The 22,404-nt window shown below is 42.1% G+C and overlaps 1 long non-coding RNA gene across 1 annotated transcript; it reads right to left on the bottom strand.

Moving 5' to 3' along the window:
* On the bottom strand, positions 355 to 21,755 carry LOC108636848. The gene is made up of 3 exons (XR_001918615.1): positions 21,441 to 21,755; positions 17,477 to 17,713; positions 355 to 461 (listed from the first exon to the last, which is right to left on the bottom strand). It is a non-coding gene; the product is annotated as an uncharacterized LOC108636848 (long non-coding RNA).

Consider the following 22,404-nt stretch of genomic DNA (forward strand, 5'->3'; position numbering starts at 1 on the left):
AAAAGAGAAAACATTTGTGTGTATGCATGGTGGTTGATAGAACTGGAGAAAAATGAAAAATTATGGGGAAAGTATGAAAAACTTAGTGACACCCCAATTAAAAACTACTGGTCAAAGATTTAATTCACTCCCACCCATACAAGAATCTACTGACATTTTATTTCAAGTGGACACATGTCATCAACCCCTAAGCCCTGACTCTGGTTAGATATACCGAAGCCAGAGGAAGAAAGACAAGCTGGAAAGAGGATTTGGAACCAACAGATTAACTCATAGTTGTCTTTAACTTGCCGCTTTGAGTGAATCTCTTCTCCTTCAGCCCTCAATGATTCCGAGGTCCGATCAACTTTAAATGTGATGCTTGTTTTACAGGTTGATGGCAATCTGCTGGGCTCTTCCATGGCCCTGCCAAGTGGACCTTCTGTGTCCTTCATGTCGGTCCTGTGTTTCTAAAGCACAGCCTTTTGGGGGAAAGAAGTATGGGGTATATTTTTCACATGTTTTATGAAGAACAGAAAATTATTTGAGTCCTGTGCCTTACTTCCCAGCCCAGCATTCACCACATCTTCCCATGGAAGGGGATAAAAGGAAGCAGAAAAAGACTTGAGTTCTCAAAGGGTAAAAAACCCACATGGAATAAAGCAAGAAGATAACCCTGATCAGCCCCTCATTTTAAGGATAGAGAAAATGAGGCCCAGAAAGAGCAAAGGGTCTGGCCAAGTTGACAGTGCAAGTTAGTGACATAGCCTGGACTCAGAGTCCGGTGGAGCCAGCGGCTGGACCTCTTTATCACACCTGAGTGTGTCAGGTCTCTGCCTCTGCAGTCTGACCACAAATGCCAATAATAAGACTCCATCCTTGACATGTCCTAGAGAGCGTGTGACAGGCCACTGTTACAGGTGCACTCCTGGGTTCTTCGGAGCTGCTGCTCTTTTTCAGTATGTGCCACTGAGGCTTTCTCCAACAGGCAGGTGTCCCATGGACAAAGGTCGACACTGCTTCATGCAATGGGCTTCTAGGGGCAGATCTTCTGAGCATCCTGAGACAATGACGATCCTCTTGTCATTTACACTGAAGGTTGGTTGAGGCCCAGACTCACTCCAGTGAGATGGAGTCCTAGCTATCTCTGTGTTAGAGGCCACACACCTCTCAGTTTTAACTGGGATAATATGCACAGAATCCATGGTTCCCCCTCCTTACCCTCCTAAAAGAAATCAGATCCTTTAGCCATTGAAATAGCATGACTGAGGTCAGGAAGGATGCGTTGAGGTCAGTTGTGGACACTTATATAAATAATAATTTTCCAGTGGGAACTGTGAACTCTCCTTGTCTCTTCTATTTTTAAATGCTAATTGCTTCTGATTTTGTTGATATAGGCGGAGCTAATAAGAACGTTTGCTTCCTAACCATTGAACTTAACGTATCTGTTTTTGGACACTTGTGATTTATTTTTGCACACATGCTGCAAACTGGTGCTAATTACTTGAAAGGATCAGGGTTTCTATTCCGAGAGGGATGACGACAGAATGTCAATTTGTAGTCTCTGAGCATAGTGTCCCAATTATCAATGCATTCCAGACCAGAATGGACTTGGCACCTTCTTGAAGGGATTTGGCTGTTCTTTTATCAGCCAGTCCCTGGACGTAGGTTCATGAAAACTTGCTTTCTAGTAACTTGTGGGTGTGCCTGTTCTTTCCTCAGTCTCAAAGACCATTTAGTGACGTATCAGTGTCCCAAATACCTACCATACCATGTCCAGCTTGAATGCTTCTCTCTCAGAGCCTTCTTTGATCTCTTTGGCTAAAGACAAGTTTCACTTCCTTATCAAAGTCCCAGAGTATTTGGCTGATCCCTTCCTCAAAGGACACAGCACTTTCTACTTTGAATTGAAATTATTTGCCCACCTTCTTATCTTCTTTCTGCATTATAAGCCCCCCAGGGACAACACCTTATCTGTGTTATATTTGTCCCCACTGACAGCACACAGAAACTTCGCCTAATGCCCCATGTTTCATTCATTGGTTTAGCTGAAGTGCTTTTCCTCTAATATTTCACCTGCTCAAGAAAACTGTAAGGTAGGTTTAAGTAAGTATGGGACAAATGATTGACTCCGTCTATACACACACAAATAAAATGACTAAAGTCTATAATGATTATATGAAGTTTAGCTGGAGAATCCAACTTTTAACTATCATACCAAGGAAAAAACAAAACACTGCGCTGTAGGGAATGGTTGGAGAATAGGGACAAAGGACTTAAAACTTGATCTACTTAGCAAGTGTCTATGCCAAGTACTGTGTCTACACCGTGGATACAAAGGTGAATGAGAACATACTAGTTTAAATTTTTAGTCCAGGGGTCAGAAAACTATACCCAATGAGCCAAGTCTGGCTCACCATCTGCATTTGTGAAAAAAGTCTAATACACTTGGTTTGTGTAGTGTCTGTGGCCACTTTCCCAGCTCTGACCAAGGCTGTATGCCCTACAGAGACAAAAGTATTTATTATCTGTAATCTATCCCTGTATAGAAAAAGTCTGTTGAGCCATTTTGTACCCAGGTTTAAAAGTCCTTAAAATATACCAGAGACAGAACCATGTAGAGTGAGGACAGGGTTCCATATGAGACCTAACAGACTTGGAAAGTCAAGAAAGGCCACTTGTACTGGAACCACGGGGGCAGAGACCACTTAGGTCTTGCTTGCTGTGGTATTACAAGTGCCTGTGTCGTTCCTGGCACATAGTAGCTTGCTTAGGAAATATTTATGAAATGAATGAATGAGTGGGGTTACTTCTAAGGTGGGAGTGAGAGGATGATTGGAGTGATTTAGGAGGAGTGTGAAGGGATCAGCAGAGAAGGAGGATAGCATGTGCAGAATGCTGAAGCAAGAGAGAGCCAGATACCATGGAGAGCACAGGCGGCTCAGCTGGTGGGAGTACAGCATTCAGGAGCAGGGTTTGCTGTTATCTGTCTTAAATGTGGCAGTGTGTACATGTCCATCCCAAACTCCCAAACTATCCCTCCCTTACCCCATCTTTCCCCGAGCAGCCACAAGTTCCTTCTCTAAGTCTGTGAATCTCTTTCTGTTTTGTAAATAAGTTCATTTGTATAATTTCTTTTTAGATTCCACATATAATGGGTGTCATATGATAGTTCTTCTCTGACTTACTTCACTCAGTATGACAATCTCTAGGTCCATCTATGCTACTGAAAATGACACTATTTCATTCATTTTAATGGCTTAGTAACATTCCGTTGCATATATGTATCACATCTTTATGCATTCCTTTGTCAATGGACACTTAGGTTTCTTCCACGTCTTGGCTATTATAAACAGCGCTGCAATGAACGTTCGGGTGCATGTACCCTTTTGGATCATGTTTTCCTCCAGATACTTGCCCAGGAGTGGGATTTCAGGGTCATATGGAGCTCTAGTTTTAGCTTTTTAAGGAACCTCCATACTGTTCTCCACTCTTCGCATCTGGCGACCACCTGTTGTGAAGAGCTGACTCATTTGAAAAGACCCTGATGCTGGGAAAGATTAAAGGGGGGAGGAGAAGGAGACGACAGAGGATGAAATGGTTGGATGGCATCACGGACTCAATGGGCATGAGTTTGAGTAAACTCCTGGAGTTGGTGAAGGACAGGGAGGCCTGGCATGCTGCAGTCCGTTGGGTCGCAGAGTCAGACATGACTGAGTAACTGCACTGAACTGACTTGATACTGTTCTCCATAGTGGCTATACAATTTACATTCCAGCAACAGCATAGGAGGATTCCCTTCTCCAGGAGTGGGGTTTGGAAGTCAGAAGGCTGGAAGGTAAGAAGGAGTCAGACCACGCAGGCCACTGAAGCCTCCTTATGGAGGTAGATCTTTATTCTGGAGGCCACGGAGAGCCACTAATAAGTTGTAAGCAGGGCAAGAACAAGTTCAGAATGCTGCTTCAGAAAGACCACTTTGGTTGCTTTATGGAAAATCAGTTACAAGTATGGTAAGCCCAGCACACAGCTGGTTAAGAGCTGTGACAGAAATCCAGGGGCCTGCCTTAAGGTAGTGACATTGGTGAGAGGAATCAGTGGACTGATTTGAGAGATATTTAGGAAGGAGAGATAATAGGACTTGGTAGTTGATTTTTGGGGTAATGAAGAGTCAGAGGGATGACTTAAAGAGGATGACAAGAGCTCTATCTTGTCATAGATGTGGGTAGAAAGTAGGACCCTAGGGAGGGGGGCACATGAGGAAGAAAAAGTTAAGAGGAAGGAAAAATATGGGCTCTGTTTGGGGCATGCTGAATTTGAGGTGATATTTACAAGGTAGTTAAATACATGTGTTTGAAACTCAAGTGGGTCATCCTTTCTAAAGATCAAAACTTAGGAGTCATTAGAATCTAAAGAGTAATTAAAGTCATTAGAGTCAATTAAATTTCTTTGGGAGGGTATGTAGAGTGAGAAAAGAAAAGGGTCAAAGGAAACATCTCAAAACTCCAAGGAATGCCAACATTTACTGGAGGAAAAGAACTCAAGCAGTCCTCGAAAAAGCCTGAGAAAGAGAGAAGATCCAGGGAGAAAACCAGTACAGTTTTGTGTCACAGAGTCAAGAGACATGGTCTAGCAGTGGTGAGAGTTTCAAATGATTAAGAAATGTCTGCTGTAATAAAGAGGGAAGCAGAGATACAGACACATTTACTCTGGCACTTCAGGACGGCAGCTTGGGTAGGATGGTCAGAGCAGAAGCAAGACTCCAGTGAGCTGAACCATAACTGGGAGGTGAGGAAATGGAGACATCACAGACCGTGTACAAAGGAATTTGGGTGGGGAGGACAGCTGCTGATGGATGTCTCTTTTCTTTTCTTTTCTTTCGTCTTTTTTTTTTTTTTTAAGTTGGGAGAAATTTGATCATGCTTAAACATTAGCTGGGAGGAAACAATGGTCTCATTTTAATAAATCACTAGGGAAACTTGGCTTCTGCAGATGACTTCACAAGTCATATCTCATTAGAAAAAGAAAATTCAGTAACCCAGTGTGTTCTCTTTTTGTAGTTAGTTCCAGGAAGCTTAGAATCAAATTCAGTTCCTTCTAGGTGTCTGGTAGTATTTGCTGTCACTTCCTTCACTTGCTTTCTGTTCTGTTTTGTATCTCAGTATCTTATTTCTGAAGAATAATTATTGTGAGCTGTTTACAAGGCCCTTTCACACATGACCGGTCACAGTGTTCATCCTCCATTCCACTCGCATTTAATTTGTGTCCATGGCGGCCATGAGCTTTGCTCTGGGTAGCAGATACAATGTAAACAAAACAGCTCGGTGGCTTGCAGTCTGGCTGACAAGACTGACATCAACTGAATGAGTACAGTAATAATTACAACCGTGGTAAGTGGAACAAAGGAAAGTACTAGAAGACCTCAGAATCTGAGGGGTCAGGAAGAGTGTCTGAAGCAGGAACAGAGACTTGGACATGGTGGGGGATGGGGGAACTCCAGTCACAATGAAATGTCCTCTATGGAAACCCTGTGATGATCATCCAGCTCCCGCCTGGACACTGGCAATGATGGAAACCAGTGCTGCATTTTTGGACGGTACCAATAGTCAAAAATGAGTAGAATATGGCTCACGTCACCTCTGCCCGGAGACCTATACCTTGAGCTCACACAAATAAGTTTAACTTTTTTTCTAGCATGCTCTCTCACAGCTGGAAAGTGGCAGCAGAAATGCCTATGTGCACATATTTACAGATAGATTTGTTAAAACAGGTTTTCCAGTTTTCCTTTTCTTTATTTCCAGATGATGACTTGTTAAAAGAGATTTCTGTTTACAAATATTCATCCTTAACTTCTTCTACAGATATACAACTCCTTGCTTCCTTATATAGATTGGTTAGCTAGATACCTGCTGCCCAACTAATAATTCCAAATATGGGACCAAAGAGTTGTAACAAAAGACTACATTTCTAAGCTTCTCTTGCAGCTAGGTGCACTATATTACAAGCAAATTTTAAGCAGTCAGCTCTCTTAGAAGGAAAAAAAGCCTTGATTCATAGCATTTGCCAATTTTCCTGTTGTTAATTCTCCTGAGACTAATTTAAAGCTGTCAGCATGACTCACTGAATGTGGAGTTGGGAGGAAATGCACACAATGGGCTTTCACTTGCCCTGGGACTGACTCCAGCACACCACTGACTAAATGGACCAGAAGATGAAGTTACCAACAGGATGCGAGGGAAGCAATGTGTGCAACTGCCCAGATGTGTGTTAAAAGGAAGTGGGGTACCTCCATCTCCCCGTTTCCTCCTTCCAATGGTCTGGAATACAGACATAGTATATACCATGGAGAAAAGGACAGCATTCTAGAGATAGCAGAGCAACAAGATAGGAGGAACCTGGTTTCCAAATTTTTTAAAGCTACCTTACTAGCCCTAATTTCCTTGTGGATAGTTTTTAATGTAAAAAAGAAATTTCTAACTTGTTTCTAACTTGGATCCCTCATTTGTTGTTCAGTCACTCAGTCATGTCCAACTCTTTGCAACCCCATGGATTTCAGCACACCAGGCTTCCCTGTCCTTCACCATCTCCTGGAGCTTACTCAAACTTATGTCCATTGAGTCAGTGATGGCATCCAACCATCTCATCTTCTGCCACCCCCTTCTCCTCCTGCCTTCAATCTTCCCGAGCATGAGAGTCTTTCTAATGAGTCAGCTCTTCACATCAGATTGTCAAAGTATCGAAGCTTCAGTTTCAGCATCAATCTTTCCAGCGAATATTCAGGATTCATTTCCTTTAGGATTGACTGGCTTGATCTCCCTGCAGTCCAAGGGACTTCCAAGAGCTTTCTCCAATACCACAGCTCAAAAGTATCAATTTTTCAGCCTTCAGACCTTTATGGTCCAACTCTCACATCCATACATGACTACTGGAAAAACCATAGCTTTGACTATACACACATGTGTTGGCAAAGTTGTCTGTGCTTTTTAATATGCTGTCTAGATTTGTCAGAGTTTTTCTTCCAAGGAGCAAGTGTCTTTTCATTTTGTGGCTGCAGTCACCATCTGTAGTGATTTTGAAGTCCAAGAAAATAAAGCTTGTCACTGTTTCCTTTGTTTCCCCATCTATTTGCCATGAAGTGATGGGACCAGGTGCCATGATCTTTGTTTTTTGAATGTTGAGCTCATAGAACAGGTGAAATTGTATCCCAAATGACAGTCATCCATTACAGAATGGCAATGAGACCACATCATGTAGAATCCTGCTACTTACAAGGTACAGTGAGAGCAGATGAATTAGATATGCTCCTGCTTCAGGAAGCCCATCCCAGGATGAAAAACATCATGTACTCAAATTGCTATGAGGCAAGGTAGAGGTCATGAGTGCTCTAAGGTAATGCAACCCGTCAATCATGCAGATTTAAAGGAAAGGATGATGGTCATGGTGATGATGAGACAGTATGTGATTCCCACTTTCAAAGATGGTTATAACTTTGAAAAGTAGAATGGAGCAACAAAACATTTCAGGCAGAGGGACTGTACTTTTCATTCAGATTTTAGATTCCAATCATTCTGAAAATGTGATCCCTCAGAAAATCTCTAGACTGTTTTTTCTTCCAAAATAGAACAAATTAATATTGCAAAACTATGACAAAAATGTTTCAGATATTTAAGAGAATCAATTGTTTTCTGAGTCTCTTATCCCACCATTTACAAAGAGCCCTTGATTTGTTCATTTTGAAGCATTTTGGTGGATTAATTCAAGCATTCCTCTGAGTGTTTTCCTAAGCAGATCTTTCTGGCTTATTTTTAACTGTGCAAGGTGTATAGAGACACTAAGATTTCATTCCTTAAAAACATCTGTAATGCAAACTTTTCACTAATGCAAAAGGGCTCTCTTAATTTTCCTTAAGGGAAAAAATAATGCCTTATGTTCCTTTTTCATTGCTTCACAGTGCCCAGCATAGCACTGAGCACAAGAGAAGCTCTCAGTAAATATGTATTCATCCAAGTGTGAGTCACAGATTTGAGATTCTGAAGGAAGATATTGGGATTATGGAGTGAGGAAGGGACCACACAAATGGCCTGGGGATGTAAAGAAAAGCCTGGTGTATGTGTGGTAAAGTCTTAGGAATGAGCCTTTGAGGTCCCCCAGCAGATGCTAACAGTGAAGCCCCAATCTCCTTTTCTCATCATTGCATAGATCAGATGGTAGAGGCCCTGAAGGAAAATGGCCTTGATAAAGGTGACAAAGCCACTAAGTTCTAGCACTGGGTTTAGCTTTCTAGGGCTCTTCTGGGCTGGCCCATCTTTGTTTTCAAGATTTTTTTTTTCCAAATTCATGTCACCATAAACATAACAATAAGAATACTATGCATTTTTGGACATTCAAATTCACACTGTGTTCCTTCCTCAGAAAATGAGTGCGTGAGTCAATATAAAGTAGTGGGAACAAAGCCATATATTGAAATTTCAAGGCTTGAAAATGTGACTCCTTTTGGCAAAGGAACTAAAACATTAAAATTGGGGAGTTCTCCCAACCCATCAGGACATCCAGGTGTTATCTGCTTAGCCTCTCCCTCTCAGTGGAGTGAGAGTATACAAGTCAGGCAGGCAGATTCCTTAAAGAAAACCGAGCAGAAAATATCTAATCTCCACGGGGTTATGTGAGGATGGAGAGTGAGGCAGGGAGGGAGATGAAGGAACCAAGCTGGTGTGGTCAGGACAACATGGATGGAGCTAGTTCTTGTCAGATGTCTAAGAAATGCAGAAGACTGCAGTTCTTAATAAGAGCAGCTGTAAATGATACACTCCAACCCTCCTTACATATTAGCAACAGGATACGTTTATAAGGAAAACTTTATGGAGGAGGCATCATGCTGGAGTGAGAACCAAGTTCTGGTCCAAACTTAGTAAACTTTCTGCAACTTGGACAGTTTATCTCCCTCCTGAGTCTCATTTTCTTCATAGACAAACTGGGATCTCTTCCACATCTAGTGACTTGTGTCTCTTTCACATGTTAAGATACTAATACTTAAATTTCTGAGACAACTTTAACTTTTATGATTGCAATATACTCTATCATGAACTTCTGTAGAGCTCTGAGAATTATTTTCTTTTTCGTCATCACTTAACAACTGGCTAAGATATTCAGCTCACAACCCATTTAGTGACTCAAGTTATAGAAAAACCAAGAGAAGTGATATGGAATGTTACTTTATTTTTCAAAGTTGGAAGGGGAAATTGCCTATATACTTAACAAAGATAATGACTTATTTGTATTACCCTAGAGAAGTAGAATTAGTCACATAACTTTAAATAGAGTTTAAAGTTTCCTGTACTCTCTCCCATGGTTCAAGTCTTTAAAGATAAATTATCCTTAAGTTTGGCCCAGAGATTCCTTTTTATTTAGGGCCAACAGGAAAGCCTACTGTGGTCCAAGGCACAATCATTTTAGGCTTAATCTCTTGACATAGTCCATTTATCTATCTCTGTTCTCCCTGCCATACCCACCTCCCAAGTCCTTTTCCACGTAGCAGCCACAGTGATCTATTTAAAAGCCAAATCAAATGGTGTGACACCTCTGCTTAAAGTGCTCCGGTGACTTCCAGCCTCACTCAGAGTAAGAGCCATACTTCCACTCAGGCCCTGCCAGATACAACTGCCCATCAGATTTCCACTCCTACCCATTCCCCCTCACAAACTTTGCTGTAGCTACAGTGGCCTCCTTGCCGTTCCCGGGACACCCAAGCAACCTCTCAGCGTAAGATCCTTTCTGGTGATGTCTCCTTTGAGAACATTCTTCCCCAGATAGTAACAGGGTGCACTCCTTCCTTCAGACCTCGACTCAGAACTCACCTCCACTAAATAATACATTCATGCCCTTTATCTTCCACCCCCTAATGTATTCTGCATAGTACCCTTTGTTATATTTGCTGTCTGTGTCTTTCCTATCTGTTCCTTCCCATTAGAAAATAAGCTCTGTGAGTTCAGAGATCTTATCTGTTGTGTTCATTCACTCTTATATCTTTAGGGCTTAGAAGTTCATGTGGCATATAGTCAGCTTTCAATAAATGTTTATTCAATGTATACTCAGAAGGAGTACTTTTTAAATATATTTTGTGTTTATGTTGTACATTGATTTATTTTGTTTTATTGGGCAATGTGTACAGAATAATTTGAATTGGAAAATTTTACTTTTTTCTCAGTTATATAAAACAATGACCACAGAGAATGTCAAAAGTCCCTGTGAGATCATTGCCAAGCATGGCAAATTTCAGGGCAGTATAGAAGGGCTGAGCTGGTGGTCAACCAGATAAAGTTGAGGAAACTTGAAAAATGCAGAAGTTTGACACCAAAAGCCATGGTGGGGCCATTTCTACCAAGCTGTAGAGTATATACAGGTAGACAGTGCTTTCCTTTCCTCCTGGGGAACTTAATTTTACAGCAGAGGTGCTATGTAGCTCTGTCACCTGACAGTAGCTGTACTGATGTGGAGATCTTCCTTTAGATTGTCAGGACGTCATATTACCTTGATTCTACAAGTGTTAACATCATTGGATGGCTTGGGCTTGGGCAGGCGTGTTACTGTCCAGTTGACTAAGGCATTAAGATGCGGGAGAGATACACACAGGGAAAGGGTGTTGGGAACAGGGCCCAGAGCCTCTGTAGGTGATTTCAGATCCGGTTTCAGCTACTCCACACTGGGTGAGCTCAAGAAAGCTGCTTAAGTAACCCAGAGCGCATTCTTCTCTTCTGCACAACATTAGTCACAAACAATTCCTACCTTACCACCTCATGGCATGAAATAGCCAGTGTGAGAATTTCTCAAAGTAAATAGAACTCCATGCAAACCACTCAATAAATGACTAAATGCCATTGCTGGGGTTCTTTAGGCTGATTTCTGAAAAGATTAGTAGGTATGTCTAAGTTAACAGTCTTATCTGAGTCCTGCTTTTCACCAAGAGAATGCAACCAGGATTTTATGTCAGTTTTACGGAATCTGAATTTAGGAGTTGTATCTGGGGATCTGTTCATTCATCTAACACCACATCTTGTGAGCACAGCCCTGATCAGGGTTTTAAGTTCATACTAAGGGCTCCTAACTCTTCTACTGGGGAAGATGGGTCTGTGATATTAAATTCTTGAACATTTCTGAATCCCTTAACCAGATACCAAACAGTGAGGACTAGAGCAAGTCACTTTCAGTTCAGTTCAGTTCAGTTCAGTCGCTCAGTTATGTCATACTCTTCGCGACCCCATGAATCACAGCACGCCAGGCCTCCCTGTCCATCAACAACCCCTGGAGTTCACTCAGATTCACGTCCATCAAGTCAGTGATGCCATCCAGCCATCTCATCCTCTGTCGTCCCCTTCTCCTCCTGCCCCCAATTCCTCCCAGCATCAGAGTCTTTTCCAATGAGTCAACTCTTCTCATGAGCTGGCCAAAGTACTGGAGTTTCAGCTTTAGCATCATTCCTTCCAAAGAAATCCCAGGGCTAATCTCCTTCAGAATGGACTGGTTGGATCTTGCAGTCCAAGGGACTCTCAAGAGTCTTCTCCAACACCACAGTTCAAAAGCATCAATTCTTTGGCACTCAGCTTTCTTCACAGTCCAACTCTCACATCCATACATGACTACTGGAAAAATCATAGCCTTGACTACTGCTGCTGCTGCTGCTAAGTCACTTCAGTTGTGTCTGACTCTGTCCCCCATCCCTGGGATTCTCCAGGCAAGAACACTGGAGTGGATTGCCATTTCCTTCTCCAATGCATGAAAGTGAAAAGTGAAAGTGAAGTCTCTCAGTCATGTCCAACTCTTGGCGACCCCATGGACTGCAGCCTACCAGGCTCCTCCGTCCATGGCCTTGACTAGACGGACCTTAGTTGGTAAAGTAATGTCTCTGTTTTTGAATATGCTATCTAGGTTGGTCATAACTTTTCTTCCAAGGAGTAAGCGTCTTTTAATTTCATGGCTGCAGTCACCATCTGCAGTGATTCTGGAGCCCCAAAAAATAAAGTCTGACACTGCTTCCACTGTTTCCTCATCTATTTCCCATGAAATAGGGACTGGATGCCATGATCTTCATTTTCTGAATGTTGAGCTTTAAGCCAACTTTTTCACTCTCCTCTTTTACTTTCGTAAAGAGGCTGTTTAGTTCCTCTTCACTTTCTGCCATAAGGGTGGTGTCACCTGCATATCTGAGGTTATTGATATTTCTCCCGGCAATCTTGATTCCAGCCTGTGCTTCTTCCAGCCCAGCGTTTCTCATGATGTATTCTGCATATAAGTTAAATAAGCAGGGTGACAATGTACAGCCTTGACGTACTCCTTTTCCTATTTGGAACCAGTCTGTTGTTCCATGTCCAGTTCTAACTGTTGCTTCCTGACCTGCATATAGGTTTCTCAAGAGGTAAGTCAGGTGGTCTGGTATTCCCATCTCTTTCAGAATTTTCCACAGTTTATTGTGATCCACACAGTCAAAGGCTTTGGCATAGCCAATAAAGCAGCAATAGACATTTTTCTGGAAATTTCTTGCTTTTTCGATGATCCAGCGGTTGTTGGCAATTTGATCTCTGGTTCCTCTGTCTTTTCTAAAATCAGCTTGAACATCTGGAAGTCACTTTACTCCCCCTCAGATCAGTTAGGTAATAATGCCTCCATTTTAAGGGTTGTGAAAATTAAGTATTAGAACAGACAATGTTTGAAAAAGCATTAGGAAGTCAATAAAGGACTATATAACTACTTTGCTTCAATAAATGATTCATGCTTTTCCTAATCCAAATGTTAATGATGATACTGTTTATACTATTTTACTCTAGGCCTCCTCAAATATGTTGATTAAGTGGGTAGTCAATAGCTAATAAGTACATGAATAATTAAAATCTTTTATTGGACTTTTTAATCTGACATCTTACCAAAAAAGAGGAAACTGGCTTATAGCTTATCATTATGCCAAGATGGTCATAGAGACAAAAAATATCACTGTTTCACTGTTGTCATACTAACAAACATTTACTGAGTACATGCTATGTGACCAAGACTGAGCTAAGTACTCTATTCCAAAGACTGAGCTAAGCATTCTATTCTTCATCATCTCATTTAATTATCAAGGAAGTGAAAGTGTTAGTTACTCGGTCATGTCCAACTCTTTGCAACCCCATGGACTGTAGACCCCCAGGCTCCTCTCTCCATGGAATTCTCCAGGCAATAATACTCGAGTCAGGTAGCCATCCCCTTCTTCAGGGAATCTTCCGAACCTAGGGACTGAATCTGGGTCTCCTGCATTGCAGGCAGATTCTTTACGATAGGGGCTTCCTTGGTGGCTCAGAGGTTAAAGCATCTGCCTCCACTGCGGGAGACCTGGGTTCCATCCCTGGGTTGGGAAGATCTCCTAGAAAAGGAAATGGCAACACACTCCAGTACTCTTGCCTGGGGAATCCCATGGACAGAGGAGCCTGGTAGGCTACAGTTCATGGGGTCACAAAGAGTCGGACATGACTGAGCGACTTCACTTTCACTTTTCTTTCTTTACCATGTGAACCATCAAGGAGGCCCCAATTACCAAAGGGGCCCCTTTGGTATAGGTAATTACCTATACCAAATTATCTATAGCCCCAAGTACCAAAGGTACTATTTTTATTCCCATATTATAGAGGAAACTGAAGCCCAAAGCATCTAAGTAACTTGACTAAGTTCACACAACTATTAAATTTAAAAAGACAACTTTTTAGACGTACATACAGTGTACTTGATATTACTTTATACTGCTGTTGTTGTTTAGTTGTTAAGTCATGTCTGACTCTTTTGCAACCCCATGGACTGTAGCCTACCGTTTTCCTCTGACCATAGTATTTCCCAGGAAAGAATGCTAGATTGTCTTGCCATTTCCTTCTCCAGGAGATCTTTTCAACCCAGGGATTAAACCCATATCTCCTGCATTGACAGGTGGTTTCTCTACCACTGAGCCACCAGCGAAGCCCTACTTTATACTGAATCTGTCAAAATAAAACTTTTGAAATGTCTTGAGTGACATGAAGTTGAGGTCACTAGCGCAAAAGAACATGGGCAAAATGTTAATACACAAGTAGTGAACTTGTATGAGGATGTATGCATGTTTGTCCGAAGGGATGGGAAAAAAGCAAAGAAGTATGAGAAAAGTCTGCTGCTGCTGCTAAGTCACTTCAGTCGTGTCCAACTCTGTGCGACCACATAGACGGCAGCCCACCAGGCTCCCGCATCACTGGGATTCTCCAGGCAAGAACACTGGAGTGGGTTGCCATTTCCTTCTCCAATGCATGAAAGGGAAAAGGGAAAGTGAAGTCGTTCAGTCGTGTCCGACCCTCAGCGACCCCATGGACTGCAGTCTTCCAGGCTCCTCCGTCCATGGGATTTTCCAGGCAAGAGGACTGGAGTGGGGTGCCATCTAGTTAAAGAAAATCACTGCAGTTGCCTACAACTTGTTGCTCTGCACTTCTTTACATGGAGAGACACTTGCCAGCTTACTGACTGATTTGCTAATCAACAAATATACTGAGCACTTACTATGTGCAAGGACAGGTGTTCAAGTCTAGAGAACAGAGAACACAGTCACAGAGCCTCCTCACTGCACCGCACAGACTCCTGGATAAATTGTGAGATAAATGCACTGTGATTATTTCTTATGTATATGTGTACTACCTAAGTAAATTTCCTCTGGGGTAATGCTCTTAAGTTAGTTCTTACCCAAACTGTCCTTTTACACAACTGCTCAAGAAAAGAAATAAGGGAGAATGTCCAACTTTGTAGAATTTGGGGATAGGATTTGGAGAAGAAGGTGAGTTATTTAAATTGGTCAAGATGTTGGGACATAGGATACTTTTATCTTCAGCAGGACTTTAAGCTTTGGGGGGGAAAAAAATCCAATGTCCTGAAAGCTAAATAAAGGAAACTGGGCCTCTGATTCCCCAAGGTTCAGATTAAGGGCCCAACTCTTCTATGAGGTTTGGGAGGGATGAGAGACTAGATTTCCATTATAAGTAACCCTGGAGTTCAATCAATGTGTATTTCTTGTGAAGCTCTTGAAGAAACCTGGGATAAGGCCAAAGTAGGCCGAGTCAGGAGAGCAGGGAATGCCTATAGCTGATTTCGCTTTGCACAGCATTTAGTGCTGTGAATCACAGCTAAAGAAAGCAGCCAGTGGTGGCAGAGGTAACCCCCTGCTGGAGGCCTGGTCATCAGACTGTCTCTTTTCCCCCATGCAGGCAACGTGGGCTTGGTTTGCATGTGTGGTATATGTGCACTTCCCCGCCTCAGAAAACAGAAGGTCTTGTAATTAGAGGCCATGACATTCATAGCCCAGCCCATCTAAGTACCAGTTCTTGCTACAGGCAGGTTGTCTTACTTTTCTCTGTGAGTTTCCTCATCTCCGTCATGAGGCTGACTACACAGAGCTACTGAGTCACTCAGGTGACATGAAGGACATTCATCTACAGTCTGTCATACAAAGGGAATCCAGAAAGAGAAAAACAAATATCACATATTAACACATATATATGGAATTTAGAAGAATGATACTGATGAGCCTCTTTGCAGGCCAGGAATAGAGACGCAGACATTGAGAGCCGATTTGTGGGCACAGCAGGGGAGGGAGAGGGTGGGACGAATTGAGAGAGTAGCATTGGCGTATGTACACTACCAGCTGTGGAACAGATAGCCAGTGAGAAGCTGCTATATGGCGCAGGGAGCTCAGTTTTGTGCTTTGAGCTGACCTAGAGGAGTGGAATGGGGGAGACAGGAGGGACACGCAAGAGGGAGGGATATATACACACATGCAGCTGATTCACGCTGTTGTACAGCAGAAACTAACGCAACTTTATAAAGCAATTAGACTCCAATTTAGTAAATAAATAAGCACACTGGGAGGTGATCAAGTTTCTCAAACATGAAAGTGTAAATAATTTAAAATCTAAAAAGCTTTGAATACAGATGACCATACCCATCCACAGTCAAAAACAAAAGTGAAACTAATGACTGATGCACACAAAGCCCTGGCTACACACCCTGTTGACACAGAACAGAGCTCCAACTCACTCGCTGATTTTCAAGGTCCTCCCCGAGGTATTTCCTTTTTACTATCGTTGCCTCTTTCTCTAGCCCCCTTTTGTCTCTTGTAGTTTTGTCAAATTAACTGCTCAGTAACTCAGGAGCCAGAATACAGGCGTGTTGTACCTCCATTTATTTGTTGGGCCATTTCCACCTCCTGGAATGCTTTCCCCTACACATCTGTATATCCAAACCTGTTTAAACACAGCCTTCTCGAGGAAGGGTTCCATCTCTGATTTTTCCCTGTTTGCAAATCATCTCTACTTAATCTGAGCATCCCTAGCATTTTTATTTGTACCTCATACGCTAAGAACTTATATACCCATGAATATCCTGGTTCCTTGAGAAGGATTATGTCTAATTCCGCTTTGGTTCTTTTTGTTACTTACCAGGGACATGATAATAGCTAATGGCTAAGATTTACTGAGCACTTAACATGTGTGATCTCTTTTAATCCTTGCAGCTAACTGAGGATTCTGATACTATATTTTCCTCATTTTGCAAATAAGGAAACAGGGAGTACACAATGGTTATGAAAGTTGCCCAGGTACACAGTTATTGAGGGGTGAAACCAAGTTGAAAACCAGGAATTTCCAGTATAAATCTACAGTTTATTCTTAGGATAGGAAGTAGTAAATGCTTGTTGAGTGAATGAACACATGGATGAATGAAGAAAGTGTGAGTCTTTAAGCGTGAATACTCCCATTCTATGTATAGGACTTCAGGTTTTATTTCAGGTCATGGACACTCAAGGAATATTCGCAGAGTCAATAACTGAAAGAATCAGTACTAGAGCAGATGTAGGGGACTGCTTAGTCTAGAAGGTTCTCAAAAGGGAGTCATTTGCTCCTTCTTTCAACATTTACTCACCACTATTTATTCTTTCAGCATTTATCAAATAACTGCCAAACACTGGGAAGATGACACGGCCTGCTGCCTGCTAAGTTGCTTTATTTGTGTCTGACTTTCTGCTACCCCACGGACTGTATCCCACCAGGCTCCTCTGTCCATGGGATTCTCCAGGTGAGAATATTGGAGTGGGTTGCCAGGCCCTCCCCCAGGGGATCCTCCCATTCCAAGATGACACTGAATAAAGAATAAATCAGACATGAGTCCTGGTTTGTGGATGCTTATGTTTTGGTAAATGAGAATTGACTGGTGTTTTTCAAGTCTGAAAAAAGGCAGACGTTGGCAGAGTAAAGGTAACTCGAGCTCAGGGAATGACCAACAAAACATTCAGAGGTGACCAGTAAGGTAAGCCTGCTGCTGAAGGGGCAGGGGCTTCCCCTTAAAGAGGAACTGCAGCTGAAGATCATGAAGCGCCTGATGACTCACGCATCAAAATAGGAAACTCTGTCTGATAGGGAAGGTGGCAGCATCCAGGCAGCTGAAACCACGAAGATCCTACACAAATACTCACCACAGTCGACTTCATCCTTGCTGCTTGGGCTAGTGTCTGAGGAGGGGAGGACCCATTTACTGGCCAGGGCTGGAGGCAGGGCAGCATTGTGGTGAGAGACCCCAGGCTCTTGGAGTCACTGTCTAACTCTGAACAAAGACTCCTTCCTGCAACAGCTCTACAAATTCGGGCATTCAGGAAAGCAGATAATCACAATACCTTTTGCACTAGCTGTTGTGAAGATCGAAGAGCTAACACCTGAAAAGAACACAGAACAAGCCTGGCTTACAAGCAGTTTAGCTATTTTTATTACACTTCAATCATTGATTCTAATTGTTTTTATTGAACAAACAATTCAAACAATATATTTGAATCAAAGAACCCCTAGTGAATTTTCAAAGGAAGAGAGGATGTTTATATTTCACTTGGGTATGAACCAGGAGTATAAATCACACATCCTATACCTTATAACTACTTCATTCCTAAGATGACAGTGCTCTCATTGGCCCAGGGCCTGGCTTCTCTAAAGTGCCATACAGTTTCTCATGCAGCAGAACTCCAAGTAGATGTCGATGTTCCATGTTTGTGAACTTTAACCCAAGACTTTAAGAGGAGCATAGGATAATTCTGCCAAAGTTACACAGTTATATTTTCTTTTACTTTACCAGAACACTGCATCTATCAGAATCCACATTCTATTTTTTGGTATTTAAATGTTACCCTAACCTAAAACGTAGATATTTCTTTATTAAGGCAAGTGTTGGTGTAATCCCTATATTTCTTTTCCATTTAAAATATCAAATATATATCTTAAGACATATATATTATAGAAAAAATTTTTAATTTATGTAAGTAATTTACAAACTGATGCTGGACCTAACTCTACAGAAAAAAGAATTCTGATTTTATATTTCACATATAGCCTTTTCATATAAATATGTTTTAGTACAAACAACAGTTTTTAAATTTATGACCAATGAGTAAATTTTTTCAGAATGTTATTGTTTCTATTTATTTATGTTTACATATCGAACATTGCAATTTACCACCAGATGCTAGGGTCTTAGTTTGCCCTGTTTTCTATAAGATTCCTTAAATAAAAGAATACACCAGTAAAAGGGGAAGAGACTTCCCAAATTGCCTGAAGGGATAACTTAGTTGAATAGCTAAGGAATTTTTTTAAAAATCTCTACTTTGTTACACACTAGCACCAGTCATAGAAAATATTTGGAGCTAATTGGTGGGTGAGGCACAGGGGTAGGTTTGAGATAATCTAGAGAAGGTAGTCGGAGAAGGCAATGGCACCCCACTCCAGTACTCTTGCCTGGAAAATCCCATGGACGGAGGAGCCTGGTAGGCTGCAGTCCATGGGGTCGTGAAGAGTTGGACACGACTGAGCGACTTCTCTTTCACTTTCATGCATTGGAGAAGGAAATGGCAACCCACTCCAGTGTTCTTGCCTGGAGAATCCCAGGGACGGGGGAGCCTGATGGGCTGCCGTCTATGGGGTCGCAGAGTCAGACACGACTGAAGCGACTTAGCAGTAGCAGCAGCAGCAACAGAGAAGGTAGTGGCTATGGTAAAAATCCCAGACTTTGGTGCCAAGAGGACTAGGTCCCAAATCTTGACTCTGCCACACTGGCTATGTGGCTTCTGAGCCTCAGTTTATTCAAATGAAAAGCAATCATAATAACATCAACCTCACAAAATTGTTGGGAGGCTTAGAGCTAATAAGTTATTTAAAGTGCTTGAAACAGAGTGTGTGTGCATGCTCACTCTCTAAGTTTTGTCCAACTCTTTGCAACTCCATGGACTGTAGCCCACCAGGCTTCTCTGACCATGGATTTCCCAGGCAAGAATACTGGCATATGTTGCCGTTTCCTCCTCCAGGGGATCTTCCATACCCAGGGATTGAACCCACATCTCCTGCCTTGGCAGGTGAATTCCTTACCACTGAGCCACCTGGGAACATAGTAGATACACAAATAGCTAGCAGGTCTTAGGATGAGGATTATTTTGATATATTTGCATGCAGATATAAGTAGATGGTGTTCACAGTGTATTTTGTTGTTGTTGTGTACTGATAATTTTCAAATGCATATTAGCCACTTCCTTGAGGTTGGCACAATGGGATCTGAGAGAAGTTGGCTCATTCTTATACTCCATAAAACTTTCTATAGCGCCTGACCCAAAGCACACTAGAGACAGCATCACTCTATACATACTCAGCACATCACCACTGATAATGAAGAGCAGCGCACTCTGCTAGGAGTAGGGAGACCAGTGATTTAGTCCTGAGTCCATCTCAAAAGGGCTCTGTGATCTTGGGTCTGATGCCTCCTCTTTCTGGGCCTTTGTTTCTTAGTTTTAAGACAGAGAATTCAGATCAGATTTCTTTTTGGAATTTTCCAGTCCTAAAACTGGATTCAGCACCCAAATCTATAATTTTTCTTACCTAGGTATAGGTCCAAGAGGAAGAAAACCTGTGGAAATGACCAATCTGATGGGAGAGATTAAATGTCCATTGGTGTCTGAAAAACTATGATATTGACCTGAATTTCATATGTTCTCTTGAAAGTCAAAGGTGATTAGATCAAGTTCTGTTCTGTGACCAATGAAGAATTTTCACACAAGCTTTATCACAAATACCTAAGGCTGTCATTTGAATGTATATCACTAGCCCTGACACTGTGTACAGCAGCCAATATTTTTCTGTTCACTCTGCTGACTGAAGGCTTACATATGGGTTGGGATGTAGGGTATAGTCTGTGATCATGGATCCTATTTGCATCCATTATGGTCACCAACCTACACACAGCCCCAAATATCTTTGGTGAGCGCTATCTTGCTGTGATAAATCGCTTCCTATAATTGAGTCAATAAATAAGTCAAAGTTTAACACACCTAACTTCTAAATCTGATCAACCATAGAATGGGCCACGCTGGGAGGTAGAAAGTTCCCAGCCTGGAGATATCTAAGAAGAAGCCTGATGGACACTTTGTTAGGGGTATCACATAGAAGATTCAGGTATGGAGTGATCTCTGAAGTCCTTCTGAACCCAACAATTTTATGATTTGGGGGTTCTACCTAATATTATCAGGCTAATCCTGGAATGTGGGTAATGGTTTTATCTTTACATTAAAAAAAGAACAGGGCTGTTTAACCCTACTAAAGAAGAGAGGCTGATGTTTTACATTGGATAACTGAGTCTTTTAACACTAAAGACATCAATATTCCAGGTTTCTGAGCCATGAATTATAAATTTTGATTAAATATGAAAGGCAGCATTGTGCAAAAAAAATTCAGTAGAGGAAACTGACATGCCCAAACCTGGACTTGGCACACAAGAGTGGGCATGATCACCTAGCTGGTATTTTCTGTGATGCTCAACTATTACCTGCCAGCCCACTTTTCCCTGGATCTTCTGAGAATCCCAGGAGCCAGCTTGGTTTGTGCCCAGCTCTATGTCCATGGTCCAAAAAACTGTTCTCCTGTTTAATTCAGTCCTCCTTCCCTTGGCATGCTGCCTGCTCCAACTCAGAAGTTATACGGTTGCACTTCCTTAAAATGTAGCATTTCCCAACCAAATCTGCATCAATCAACTGATTAGTATAACTACACATGCATTGCTCAAGGCACAACACTGGCTAGTGATCACTGGCTTTGTTTTCTACCAGGCTGTTCTTTCCTTGATCCAGCAGAGAACAGACAACTGGAGAAAAAAGATACACGTGAAGATGTAAAATGCAACTGAAGACCGTGTCGAATTGTCATAGCCATTGGAGGCAGCGTTTGCAGAATCTATCCTGAACTGGTAAGGTGGTTGAGTCTTGGTTTGCACTGTGGGGTGTGGAGAGTGACTCAGGAGTTAAAGAATGGCTTGGAAAAGGAGTCAGTGAAGAGGTTTCCTGCCCTAACTCTCTCCTTGGGCTCTCTACATGGCCTGTGCCCCCTCTGTAAAATTTTCTGATTTGCATGCCTTACCTTGGGTTTGCATTGATTTGCTGGCTGGATGAAGGAGGTGTGCAGTCCAACACTGGCAAGGCTGGCCGCTTGGTCTGTGTGGATCAAGAGGGTTCTGGATCTTTACAGGACTCACCCTGGCCTCAGGCAGGATCCAAGACGAAGGGGAGAGGCCCATCCCTGGAAGGACTGTACCTGACAGGCCAGGTCCATGCTTGTTAACGCAAGGCAGGTGTTAAGGCTTGGCTTGCTCTGTTCTGTCTCAGGAATCACAAATGGGTGGTAACATCACTAGCTGGAGAGCAGGCAGGGCTCATGTTCCTGCTCCTGCCTGCTCCTGTCTGGAGCTGCTCTAACCTTCTCTGAAAAAAAGAAAAAAACTGTTTGGCTCAAAACTAAAATATAGGTCTCATTAGCTACCCTCCTTCCAAAGAATATAACCCAACCTTCCTGTTTCTCCTCTCTTCTATTCCTTGTCTTCTGTCTTCTTTTCAGCTGTTTAGTTTATTATATGCATTCGCAGTGGATTTAAACATTTAACATGGTCACCAGGGAAGCCCAAACATAAAGGTCTTGAATCTGTTGGGGAAAAAGGGGAAGTGATACTGGCTATGGGGTGAGGGTGACATCAAAGAGAAGCCGAGCTCTATTCCCTACAGTGTGGTTGGGATTTTTTATTCCAAGAAGAAAATTAAACAACAGAGCTTTCTAGGAAAAAAAAAAGAAAGAAAAAATTGCTCCTTCTACATTCTTTTCTCAATCCCTTCAGAAATGCATATATACATTTGATACCTGGAGACCCATTTCATTTTGTGCAGAGGACTGAAGCTGTTGAAAACTAGAACTAAAACTATAATTGATGAAACGATAGTCTTCAAATAGTTTTAAACCTACTGTGTTGGTCCTCTGAACAACACACCAGAGTTTGAAGGGAGAAGTATGACTATTACCCCAGGTTTCTGAGAAAAGCAGGGCCCCAAAGTGA

Source organism: Capra hircus, chromosome 1 (genome assembly GCF_001704415.2).
Source record: "Capra hircus breed San Clemente chromosome 1, ASM170441v1, whole genome shotgun sequence".
Lineage (NCBI taxonomy): Eukaryota > Metazoa > Chordata > Mammalia > Artiodactyla > Bovidae > Capra > Capra hircus.